This window comes from Pteropus alecto, unplaced genomic scaffold (assembly GCF_000325575.1).
Source record: "Pteropus alecto unplaced genomic scaffold, ASM32557v1 scaffold7, whole genome shotgun sequence".
Lineage (NCBI taxonomy): Eukaryota > Metazoa > Chordata > Mammalia > Chiroptera > Pteropodidae > Pteropus > Pteropus alecto.
This window is the reverse complement of record NW_006494614.1, coordinates 36,640,795-36,654,321: the sequence shown is the minus strand read 5'-3', so window position 1 is coordinate 36,654,321 and position 13,527 is coordinate 36,640,795. Positions and strand designations below refer to the sequence as shown.

The following is a 13,527-nucleotide window of genomic DNA, read 5'->3' as shown; positions in this document are numbered from 1 at the left end:
TTAAAGAACTCACTGCTTTCCATATTAGCCTCTGGAACTTTATAGATTAGTATATCAGAATATAAGAGAGAGCACATTCAAAAATTTAATTAAGAGATTTTAATGTTAGTTACAGATATATGGGAAGGGTTAACAGAATTAAGAAATGGTGAGGCACCCAGTAATGAGCAACGGTGGGAAACTTTTGCCACCTCTAGGCCTGAAGGGTCAGATGTCCTCCTCATTCTAACCTTAAAAAGTCCCCATCATACCCTCAATTAAAACTCTAAAGTTTAAATAGTATGCCATTTTCTGACCCTTGAAGCACTTCTTGATAGGAGTTTTCTTTAATGTCATTGTTATTCTAAAACTGGTCTTCATTTAAGTTTATAAATGAGTCTTCTAATAACTAGGGTCTCAGTTCTTTGAAATCTTCTTCTCTAGAGATTCTGTCCTCTTCTGTCCCTCATCCATTCACTCTCAGAGTCTTATCTTGACACTGCAAATAACCACTACCACAGCCTCAATTTTACTGATTACCGATTCTTATTTTTCCAAGTAACTGCTCCAGTCAACTCCAATAATATTGTTCCAACTTGTACTGAAGGATTCCTGTACCTGTTACATGAAGGAACTCTCTGTGCTTTCTTTAAATAAAATTTGCACTAGATTCCACCTCTCTCCCACATGAAAGGACATTACTTCATCAGTTGTCCTTTCTGTTATTTATATCGTTGATTTTTAATTGTTCAATTATTTACATCACTATACAAACATGCTCTTATTTCTCTCATCTTCAAAACAAAACAAAAATCATTCTCTTATTCCCATTTCTCCTAACACCAGTTCTTTAGTTATAGTAACTAAAGATTTGTCTATATTTATTGTTGCCGATTCCTGTCCTTGCTCTCTCTCTTAAACACAACCAGATTATGCTTTTGCCCACACCATTAATCCAAAATTATTCTTGTCTAGGTCTTCAATGATATCCTCATAAAGAAAAACAGTGGTCAATTTCCAGTTCTAATTTTATTTCAGCCATCGGTTATGGCATCCATGATTTCCTCCACCCACTTGGTTTCTAGGACACAATATTCTCTTAGTTTTATTCCTACCCCTCTAGTGATTCTTTCTCATTTTCCTTTGTTGGTATTTTCTCTTCCCTATTTTCTCTTCCCTAATACTGGAATACCTTTTGGTTCACAAATTGGCCCCATATTCAGGCAGGGCAAGAAGAGATTAAAGGAAGAGGCAGACCACTTCAGATTGACAAGTGGCAGTTTATAAGCAAGAGAAGTTATGTACCAGGCTTTTCTTGGGTAGGCAGCAAGACAAGTAGATCTCTGCACCTGCCAGTCAGAAGCTTAAAGGTTTCTATAGAGGCTTTAACTGGGCTCAGGCATGTATACTGCACAGACAGTCTCAACAACACATTACTGTCTCAAGGTTGTATCCTTGAACATGGCTCCCATCGTGAGAACTGTGAGAATATACATCCAAGGACAGGGGAAGGATGAGAAACTTCATTGCCTGGGTCCAGCTTGCAAGTCCACTGGCAGCCAAATTCTCCAGTACCCCAACAGCATTCCAAGAGTCAGTTTTCATTCTTTCCTCTTCTCTATGTAAACTCAATATCTTTAAATTCATATCTACTTTCATACCTCAAAATTCTCTCTAAATGGTGACAAGTCCCATATTTGTATCTTTAGCTCAGAACTCTCTTTTGAAATTTAGATACTTATATTCACTGCTTTCCCCAAACCAGCATTTTGAAATTGATATATCAAACCTTAGTAATTACAGGACTGACTTCTTTATTTATCCCCACCAAGCTAGTTTAATTCTTATGAAATACAAAAACACAGAGTCACCTTCTTCTTCCCTCTTTCTCTCATACTTCACATTAAATTTTTATAAAATACTGTGAGTTCTCCAAAATGCATAATCCAACAATTTCTCAACACCTCCATTGCTACCACCTAGTTTAAGTCACCGCTATCTCTTGCCTGCAGATAGCTACAGGAATGATCTCCCTGCTTCCACCTTCACCCTTGTAAATTTTCTTCTTAACAGAGCAACCAGAGTGATCTTTTTTAAAATTTAGGACACTCCTCTGCTTAAAATGTTGTAATGGACCCTGATGTCATTGAGAGTAAATGCAAAGTTCTTGCAAAGGATCAAAAGACCTTGCAGGTTCTTTGCTAAAGTCCCTACAGATGACTCTCTTCTTTGCCTGGACCACACCAGACATACCAAGCATCCTGACATTCTTTAAGCACTGCAAGCATACTCTTACCTTAAGATATTTGTCCCACTGCTCCCTCTTCCTGTAATACTCTTTCCTTATGTACTCACATGCCTAACTCTCTTCTCTTTTAAATCATTGTACAAATTTCGTCTTCTCAATGAAGCTTACCATTACCACAGTACATAGAATTTCATCTTGTTCTACTAGACTCACATTCCTCAGCCTCTTTTCCTTACTTTTTTTCCCCATATAGCACTCATATAACATAAAATTTAGTTATTTAATATATCATGTTTATTGGCTATCTCAACTTGAAAGAAAGATCCATGAAGACAGAATTTGTTCTGTTCTATTTACTGATATAACTCAAATAACTAGAATATCTTACATGTAGGAGTGAATAATTAGTCATTGAATGAATAAATGGCTGTTGGAATACATGTGAATAGATGACCATAAAATAATTCTCTTTATGGCTCAGTGAGAGAGGTCTTGAGACTAGGGCTCACTTGCCTTGCGAAGAGGCAGAGAGGTAGTCACCTACAGAATTTGAAGTTGGAAACCTTAGACAGACCATATAGCTATTAGATCTTGAAGAACTGGTCTAAGGGCTCTCTGTATACATAAATATTTCCAGAAATTTCAGCTCAATAAAATTGGAGGTTCTTAAGACACACTAGTTACCTATTTAACCAAAGTCTCTGATTTGGATCCAAGAAATCTGTAGCTAAACAAACTTCTTTAGTGATACTTATGTACAATAATATTTTAGAAATACTCCCTTGAGTCCTTACAAATAATACCTTAATGGCAAACATATATCTGAATAACAGTTTGAGAAATGATACAAAGGAAGTGACTGCTTGAGTGCAGGATAATAGAGAAGAAAACAATACCTGAGTGAAAATGCCTGGTCAAAAAAAGCAACTGAACAATAAGAGCAACAAAAGCAAACCATTTTATAGGTTTGTTCTTTCTCAACAGGGGCACAGTTGAGTACAGTGGTAAAGAGACTGGAATTCTGGGAAAATCAGTATCAGGAAGAAAATCATATTTCTATACTAAACTGTATCAATTTACACATATGATAAACATGCTAATAATCTATATTTTGCAGAAGATAATTGAAAAAACTTAATAATTTCTAGAATTTATATATCTATCAGAAATGTGGTAATAATGGAAATCACAGCTGAGAAATCCATAAAAGAGCAAATAATTATTTTCTTTATTCCCCTGGCTACATATCTCATAAGGCATGCTTATATGCACAGCAGTATCCTTGGGGATCACTACTAAAAACAGCATTGCATCATTGCCTTGAGTTACTCTTTCAAAACCACACAAATTTCAAACACCTGCCATATTAAAGATCAAAAAGCTAATATCTTTTTTCAACAGATCACCATTAACATAGAAGGCTCTAAATAAGATTGCTATCTAACAAGTTGGCGAGTTAGGGACAAGGTTTCCTACTGAAAGCAGAGAGCTCTCATGGGATTAATGAAGAAATGTTTAAAAAATTTCATTCTCTAACCTTTACTTAAAATTCACAGCTTCTCATATAAAAAGAGATAAAAACCCACACTGTCTCAGAAAATATAGCGCAAAAGATAATATGAACAGTCTAATCATAAAGTTATGAAAGTGCTTTTGAGCTACCATCCTGGTGAACTCAAGGTGATCCTGACATTCTGATTTTTTCCCAAGTCTAGTGGGACAATAGATAAACTGTGAAAAATGGTGAAGATAAAAACTGGTGTATCTAAATCAAGGGCTCACCAAATGTTCAACTCGAACTGTTTAAACCACTATATTTTCTGCACACAATTTAGAAAATGTTTCATTTTCTGCTGTATTATTTCTAAATGTCTTAAAAGATATTCTTCTGTCACAGAAGCATAAATCTTTCTAACATATCCCTTTTTGTCAGTTTACTGTTAATCCAAAGGGGAGCAAGCACACGGAAGGTCACATGAGGCGTCTCTTCAATCAGTGTTAATTAATCAGCAAGTCAAGGTAGAACCTCTTAAGATAAAGTGTTAAAGCTAAGAAAGTTCATCAGAAAATTTAAATGTTCTCTTTAGGTGACTATCCTTACTTTTCAAGATAGCCAACAGGGAATGTTTATCTCCTAGGTACAGAGTGGGAAAAAAGGTTAAAACTGGGGACCTACACATGCCACGAGGGCCTATGATTCCTGCAGGCCACTTAATGTTATTTGTTTTAGTGTTCTGAAGTAAAATGAAAGAATTTAACCCAATCCACGGCTTTCATCTACATTGACAGAGACACAGGAAGTCATAGCAGCACTTCAGACCAGTGATGGGAAGCACTGAGGATAAAAGAGAAGCCAAGATTTTATTTTGTGTATCCCTCTCTCTCTCCTTCCCCCCGCCACCTTTTTTTCTCTCTCCCTCCTCTCTCTTCCATTTTTCTTCAAAAATTTAATTTTTTTAAGTTAATATTTTCAAAACATATAGTTAAGTACATACATTTTAAAGATCAGATTGATGAATTTTCACAAAAGGAACACATCTATATGATGTATACTTAGACCCCCAAATCTCTCATAATGTATCCCTATCATTAACTTTCCCAAAATAGCCATTGTTCTGACTTCTATAATCAGAGTAGTTTTTCCTATTTTTGAATTTTATAAAACTGGACACATATAATAATTATTTGGTTCAGTCAATAATAAAATATGAGATTCATGAATATACCAAAATCTATCTTTTTTTGACTAAAATATTGAAGTATATTTGGGTTGTTTCAAATTTTCAAACTTTTATAAATAATGCCAGAAACTTGTTTACAAGTCAAGTCGCGCCCACAAAAATGCCTTACTGTTGGGATTATGACCACAAGTGGCATTACTGGATATATACTTATCCACGTAGCGTACAAAACAGTTTTCCAGAGTGTTTGTACAGATGTACAGCCCTTCAGCAGTGTATGAGAATTCCAGTGACTCTACTTCTTTGCAAATATGTGGTATTGTTATTTTTAAATGTAAGATATTCTGATTGAAGTTTATTGGTATTTTATTGTGATTTTAAAGCAAATTTTCTTAATGTCTAGTAACATTGAGCTTTTTTTTTTCACACATCTTATGACTATTCAGTTTTTTCCTTTGCAAAGTGGTTATTCAGTTCTTTTGACAATTTTTAATTGGATGCCCTCTTATCAATAATTTCTGGAGTTCTTATTCTTTATATGAGTTATTAATCAGATCCATATATTGAAAATATCTTCTTCATTCTATGATCTTCCTTTGCTTTATTATGTCTTTTGGTAGCAAAAGTTCTACTTTTAATGTGGTTCTGTTTGTCATTCTTTACCTATATAACTAATGCTTTTGTGTCTCTCTTAAGAAATATTAACTCTCCCAAAGCTATGAAGATATTCTCTTAATATTCTTCTAAATTTTTAATTTTTTTTTCTGTCACATATAGGGATGTTATCCACTTGAAACTGACTTAATTAATTTGACATAGGGAGTAAGGTTTTTTTAAAACATATTGATAGCCAGTTATTAAGTGTCATTTTTGAAAGAATCATTTTCTCCATCATCAAATTGCAATGGCACCTTTACCATGGTTTAGATGACTGTGTATGTGTAAATATATTTCTAAAATCTCTATACTCTATTGATCTATATATCTGTAGTTATATAAAAGTCTTTGTATGTCAAGAATTGATGTATTTTTCTTCTGGTAACCATCAAAATGTACTCTACATCTTCTTTAGAGCATTCTTTACTCCTTTATAGAAAACCTTTATTGTTAATGATTTTTTCAAGATTAAATTTATTGGAATAACATTGGTTGATAACATTGTATTTCAGGTGTACAATTTTATAGTATATCATTTGTATTACATTGTGTGCTCTCTATCCAAAGTCTAGTTTCCCTTCATCACCAAAAATTTGACCCCCTTTATCCTCTTCATCTCTCCCCCAACCTTTCTTCCTCTCTGGTAACCATCCTTCTGTTGTCTGTGTCTAGAAGTTTGTTCGTTTTAATGATTCTTTATATTAAGTACCCCTTTTCAAATTACTGTGATTTCTGTCTCCTGATTGGATCCAGATCATGACTTAAAAAAGTAGGAAGAAATACTGAAATCTTTTCCAAGTCCTCTCCATTAGTAAGTTCAATTTTTGTAAGTGAAATGTAAGTGTAACTATATTCTTCTTCTGAAACAACATCTCAAAGGAATTCATCAAGCAATAAAAGTTAAAGATGAACATGTAATTACATAATGTACAGAGCAATTACACTGATAATTGAACTAAAAGGGGATGAAAATAAAACTTTCTCTTTAGATTTAGAATTAAAGACAAAGTACATACCATCTGAATTTTTAAATAGTTCTAACTGATAGAGATAATTTTCCAGCCAAGAGGGGAAAAAAAAAATCTTTCATGAGTATTGATCAAATAGCAAATTGTAAATGTTGGTTAATGAGGCATCCCATTTATATAATTTTGTTAGTAGTAAAATTTTATTACACATGTTTGATAGTGTCATTAAGCATATTCTCTATCATAATTTCTATGAAAAAATGATTCATCTTTTGGAAATAGGTCTCTAAAGAGATTTTATATATGTCATGTTTTTATAAGATGAGAAACATGTCTCTTCAACAAAAGCATTGATGACTTTATCATGTGTAAGAAAAGAGTGTTGTATGGCAACCAAGAATATCAAAATGGTATGCATAGTTTGAGGATGCAAGGTAAGAATAATACTGGTATAAATAAAAATAGAAAAAAAATTACTGACTGTGCATCCCAGATTTTCTGATTTCTTTTATGGCTGAATTTCTGGGCACTTAGTTGATCGAAGATTACTGGAAAACATGCTTTTTTGATAATGCAACCTCTCCTACATCCTTGTTAATTTTTCTTATTGTTTACTGAAAAAACAGCAGGGGCTGAAAGGAAAACCCAGTCTATTGTTTGAAGAGGAAGTTAAGGATCCTATGGCATTAATCTGTGCAATGGCTAATTTAGTCTGGCCCACTTATCATTAGAGTTTTTGTTAACTGAGAATATTTGCTTTGCTTATGTTACTGCAACTTTGTGCAATTCCAAATCAATATAGTTATCATATACCATAACTGAAAATTAACAGGGCAAACTCTAAGTCACTAGAAAAGTACTAACACTAATAGTATACATTAGTGTCTTTCAAACTGTTTCATATTAAAATCACCTGATGAATTTAAAAACAATAGCAGAAACAACTAATGTGTAGATCTAAACCAAAAAAAAATTTAATTGATTTGTGGCAAAATTTATTAACAGGTATTTTTAAAAAGTTGTCCAGGGAGTCTAATATCCACATACATATATATACACATACATATACACATACATATATGTGTGTGTGTACATATACACATACATACACATGTATATGTATATGTAAAACTATATGTGTGTGTGTGTGTGTGTGTGTGTGTCTACCTCTGGTTTCCTGGCACAGAGATCCTAAAAACCTTTTAATTTCTTAAGTGACAAGAGCAGCAGGAACATCTTTCATTCTAATGAAGTAGGCTTCTGGTTGAGGGCTGGTCATCAGAAAGACCAAGCCATGATTAAAACTTTGAAATTTTTAGCCCCATTCTCCATATTCCAGAGAGGAGAGAAGGCTAGAAATGGAGTTAGTAACTGATCATGCCTTCATGAAAAAGCTTCTATGAAACTTTAACAGTAGAGAGTTGGAAGAGCTCCCAGTTTGGTGAACATACCACACTAGGAAAGTGACACACACCCAAAGCCACAGAGACAGAAGCTTCTGGACTAGTGACTGACTTCCCCCCAGACATCACCACATTTATCTCTTCATATGGCTGTTCATCTGTATCCTTTATCGAATCATTTAATAAACTGGTAAACATTAAGTATTTTCCTGAGCTCTATGAGTGGCTCTAGCAAATAATTGAGTCCAAGGAAGAGGAGGTCATGGGAACTTCCATTTTGCAATCAAGTAAAACAGAAGTTGTGGGTAACCTGGAGACCCACTACTTGTCAATGGTATCTGAAGTGGGGGGCAGTCTAATGGTATTGAGCACTTAAAATGTGGGATCTGACACTATTTCCAGGTAGATAGTGTCAGAATTGAGCTAAATTGTAGGACACTCAGCTAGGGTCAGAGAGTTGCTTGGTGTGGGGAAAACACAACAGACTGAAAGTGTCAGAAGTGAAGTGTTCTGCGTGAAAGTAAAGGACAGACACACAGGAGGAAAACTAGGTTTTTTCAGTACAACCTATTAGTAAGCTAAGGTTTTTACATATTACAGTAATTGCCCAGTGAATTCACACAATGAAAATGTCAAATTTGGGGTCTAATCAGATATTCGTGGTTCTGATACTTACACTGATTCTCCAGCTACCTTCTCTATCCAAGTTGGCTTACTTCACTGCTTGGCCAGGGGCTGAGTTTTGCTTGAGTCATAAAATTCATTCTGCAGGAATTTTTACCACATTCATATGTTTACAAAACCAGGACAAATAGAGTACTGAGAGGCTGAGCAAGCTCTTTTAAAGCAGATAAGCTGAATTTGGAAAAGTAACTGTTCTCCTTTGCCCATAAAATTCTGATGTTTCTGAAAACCTCATGAACCTTATGGATATTAAAGTTGGCCTTCAGGTATAAGCCAGAAACACCTTTGAAGAAAATTAGTAACAGTCTTCAGATTTATGGCCCTTACATATGTTACAACCTACATCCCTGCTGGGTATCACAAGAGCAAAGGGACACCTTCAACAATACACATGAACTAAGATTTTCTTTTTAAATAATAAAACTGTATCACAATGCAGTGCAATGGCAATCTAATTAATTTAGCAAAGCATTGCCACTTAAAATATATTAAGTTCAATGTCTACAAAAAATGAATAAGTAGTTTTTAGATAAAACTTGCCAGTTATACAAATTTTAGCAATGTATCAGATGAAAAGAACGGAACACTGGTAGGAGGTGGAGATGAAAGTCTATAAATTCATGGTTTCACTGGAGAGGTTATTGGTGCCTTTTAAAAGCTGAGTTGTTGCAGTGTAAACCACATATTTTGCATAAAAATAGCAGAAAACATCAAATTTCTTACAAATGCTTTATCTTTTATCATTCTAACTCTGGCTGTGATAAATACATTTTCTACAAAGTAGAAAGATAACTCACCCCATACTAAGGTAATAGAGAGCTTCTCTCACACCTCAGTCCTCAGATAGCATTTTAACACATGGGTCTCTAAGTCTGTGGTTGACAAGGACCAACCTGAGCATATATGCAAGACAGAGACTCTGCAACTGGGGGGATAGTGAAGTCTTTGCCTGACTTGCTTAACAACAAGGACTTATGCCTTTAGAGCAACGTCTCAAATCAATGGTCCTCAAGCCACAATTTTACTTCATTTGATGAACAGAGTATTTTCAAAAAGTCTAAATTTCGATATCTAATGTGGTAGAGTGCATCCTTTTCAACTTGCCAAGCTGTCTACCACTGTATTTTCTTTTACTGACTCAATTTTTTTGCTTGCTTGACTCCTAAAGGAATTTAAGCTCTTATATTTATCTAATATAAAAAAATGTCTCAAGATGTATAGAATCATCTGTCAATAAAGTAAATTTGAAAAATGTGTCATGTCAGTAAGCCTTCAAGAACATAGTCAGTGGCATAACTTCTGGTAGAATTACAAAGTTGTAAAACAATTTTTGGAGAGCAATGAGGTGGGCAGTATATATCAGAAAATAAAATGTACACATATTTGATACAATGCTTCCAATTTTCCTTTAAAGAATACTCGCATTAGAAATTAAAGATTTAGATTTAAGGGTGTTTATTGCAACATTTTTATAATAAAAAATAAAACTGGCATAAAATATCCATCTCTGAAAGAGTAATTACGTAGGTATAATAAACATATTATGGAAAATTATGCAGCCATTAAAAGGGAGATAGGCTTATGTGTACTTTTGTGGAAAATGCTCCAAGATAGAGTTACATTAAAAAATCAAATCAGACTAAGTGTATAATATGAGTTCATTCGTTTAAAATATGTATATATGCCTATTTATACATATTTGAATATATATACATAGAATATTAACTAGAGAAATGGGATGACACATATCAAACTCATCTATAAATTGAACAGTGAAGTAAATGAACATTTTCCATATTTCTGCCCTAGTATCCAATTTCCTTGAATTTTTTCACAATAATAATTTACTTATATACTGACATTTGGATAAAATGAGATAAAAATATACATAAGTATTAATTCTTATCTTAAAGTATTCTCTTTTCTTAGAATACTCTCCCCAAGTCCTTATCTTTGTTGTTGCTTCTCAACAAGTTAATTCTTTTCATCCATCTTTCTGACTTTAACATATTTTGCTTCAGGTAGTTTCTGCTAACCTCTCTGAAATAGAGCACCGTATATTACCCACTGTAGCTATCTTTATACTAGACTGAACTAGGCAGGGAGAGGACGGGGGGCGGGGAGATAAATGGGGTAAAAGGGATCAAGTATGTGGTAGTAGTGGAGATTCAACACTGAAAGAAACTAAAGTCTCTAATTAGAGTATGTTGAAAACAAACAATAACAAAACAAGTACACATATATAATATTTTGCATGATGATAAATGCAATAAAAAGCAGGTGAGAGTAATGAGTAAAATTTCTATTTTATAAAAGACAGTTAAGAACAATCCTTCAGAAGATGACCTATGAGTATAGAATTAAAAGAAATAAGATGGAGTAAAAAGGGTCAAATATGTGGTGAGAAAGAAATCTAACTATGGGAGGTGAACATACAATGCATTATATATATGCCTTACTGTTGAATTGTACACCTGAAACTTACCGGATTTCATTAACCATTGTCACCATAATAACAGTAAATAAATTAAAAAAAAAAAAAGTTCAGCGAGGTCTGGAAACATGCCTATGCTTTTCCCATTATTATCCTAAATAAACAAAGTCCTTGAGTGACTATGTCCCATTTAGTGGGCATAGCTGGCACATACACTGGTTACAGGAGTGAGCTCCATTAAGGAGGCAAATAGGGTTACTGAAGTATGCTACCTTCAGACATCAGGTGGACTTCCTCGTTAGTCAGGCCCTGATACGTTCTAGCTGGTAAGAACCTGAAAGTGTTTGTTGAAAGAAAGGTTAAATCAGTGAATTCATGAATTGAATGAATTTTATCTCACTTTTATGGAATTGAAAACAAACTCATCCTGGTAAAGAATATGCAAAAAATAGGAGAAAGCGTGAACCTGGAAAAGGAACAGAATACTAACAATTTTACCAACATACAAGCTTGCATGAAACAGCCCTTGTACCTTATTTAGAATTATTACAAATTACTGACTCCAAAGAATTTATAATCCATCTACAGATGTATTCAGGTGTAATTAATCATTTATTTGCACATTCACTAAGTCATTTAAAAAGTTTCTCAAATAATGTAAACCTGTAGATAGAAAAAAAAAATATTTCAGGCAGCTTGAGATTCAAAAGAGTTTATTCCTTTTAGGCAATACATGAATTTCTTAAGGGGAAAGAGAAAGTCAAGAGCCTATTTCTCTCACTAACATGCAAGTGATTATATTACTTTAATTCATATATTAGCCTGAGTAATTTTTATCTACTGCTCCATTCCATCCTAAAATGTGTACTTAGGAAAACTTTTATATTTGTTATTTTTCTAAATATCATACATCTTATTGCTATTTATGTGAAAACTGTTAGTAAAAATTTTATTGCCAGTTTCCTGGCCCTCAGATACCCATGCAGTGTTTTTATAGGGGTTGGCCACCTAACTATTCTAATTTATACCTGTTATTTCTTTTTCTCTGCTACTTTTCCAAATATAGCTATTTCTTATATTTACCATATCACCTGTCAGCCAGAGCATATCAGGACCTGAACAGCAAGTATTTTCACTTTATGTTATAAAGGAAGAAGGCCCAGTGATGTTTCCCTGCATCCTTAACATTGCTCTCCCATGTCTCCAGAGCACATGCCAGCTTTTCTCATAAAACACAACATAGTCACCCAAGGACCAAGTGCTTTTAACACCAATATGGAAGTCTCAAAGTTTGTTTTGCTGTACAACTTGCATGAGGTACATTTTGGTTAATAAATAAACACTTTTTTCTATTATTTTATAGACAAAACCTTACTTATTACTAGTTTTTCTTTGAGTTGATGGTGACAATAACCCAGAACATGGTGACTTAGTATACAGATCTCTCTCAGATAACATTATTGCATTTAGTTGAGGCACAAAATTAAGAACTAAATTTAAAGCTGGTAACACAAAACCAGTGTGAAAGTTCTTTTGGGATAGTATAACAATTTTTCAAGTATGAATTGTTGCCACCTCATGAATAGAATAACAACCTAATTTAAGAAATAAGGAGAAACAGAAATGGAGAGATAAAAGCATGGAGAAGTAAACATAATTTCTCTAACAGTGAAGGCATAACACACTTGACAATGCTGACAACGCATCAAAAGGAAATTAATTAATAGTTTGTAAGATTCGAAAGTTGACATGGTCTCTTTTCCTTTGAGAAATAAAATCTACACTTACAATCCTAGGGAAATAAAAATACATTGAAATGGTCTGTCAATGTTGATTTAAAGTACAATAGCATTTAAAGAGTTTCTTCCATGACTTTAAAAAATAATTGATACATATTTTAAAGAAATTGTCAAATTGGGCACTGTCATGGCAGAAGAAGAACACTGGCCTTGAGGGATTGGCTGTATGTGAGAGTCCACGAGAGGCTAAAAATACTGTATACAAAGATTCCTGGTATTATTGAGCAAATCTCCAAAAATGAAGCATATAGAAAGTATAAAGAACAGATTATAAATGAGAATTTGGATATGGTTAAAGCAGAATCAGATGTTAAAATATTAGAAGACCAACATCAGGGTGGCCAAACGGAAGAGGTGATTTCAGGCTGGAAATGAATGAAGTCTGGCAAGAAAAATGAAACAATGGGAGCCTTTAGTGGAAGAGCCTCCTGCCAGCCAATGGAAATGGCCAATATAATCATCATTAAGTGACTTGTGTGTTGACTGGAAACTGATGAAATTAAGTGTTCTGTTATATCAAACATGTTGACATATTGACATCTTATAATTAAGAAAGCTGATGTAGAATATATTTAGGAGACTTTTTAAAATTGATCATAATGTAATAGGGAATTGTGAATCAGTTTTTGGTTTGTAAAGCATTCTTTCAAATTATTTCAGAGATAATATAGTTT

The 13,527-nt window shown here is 33.7% G+C and overlaps 1 pseudogene; it reads left to right on the top strand.

Annotated features, from left to right (window-relative positions):
- The first annotated feature begins 1,440 nt into the window (after nucleotides 1-1,440).
- On the top strand, nucleotides 1,441-13,310 carry LOC102893066 (annotated as a pseudogene).
- The last annotated feature ends 217 nt before the right edge of the window (nucleotides 13,311-13,527 follow it).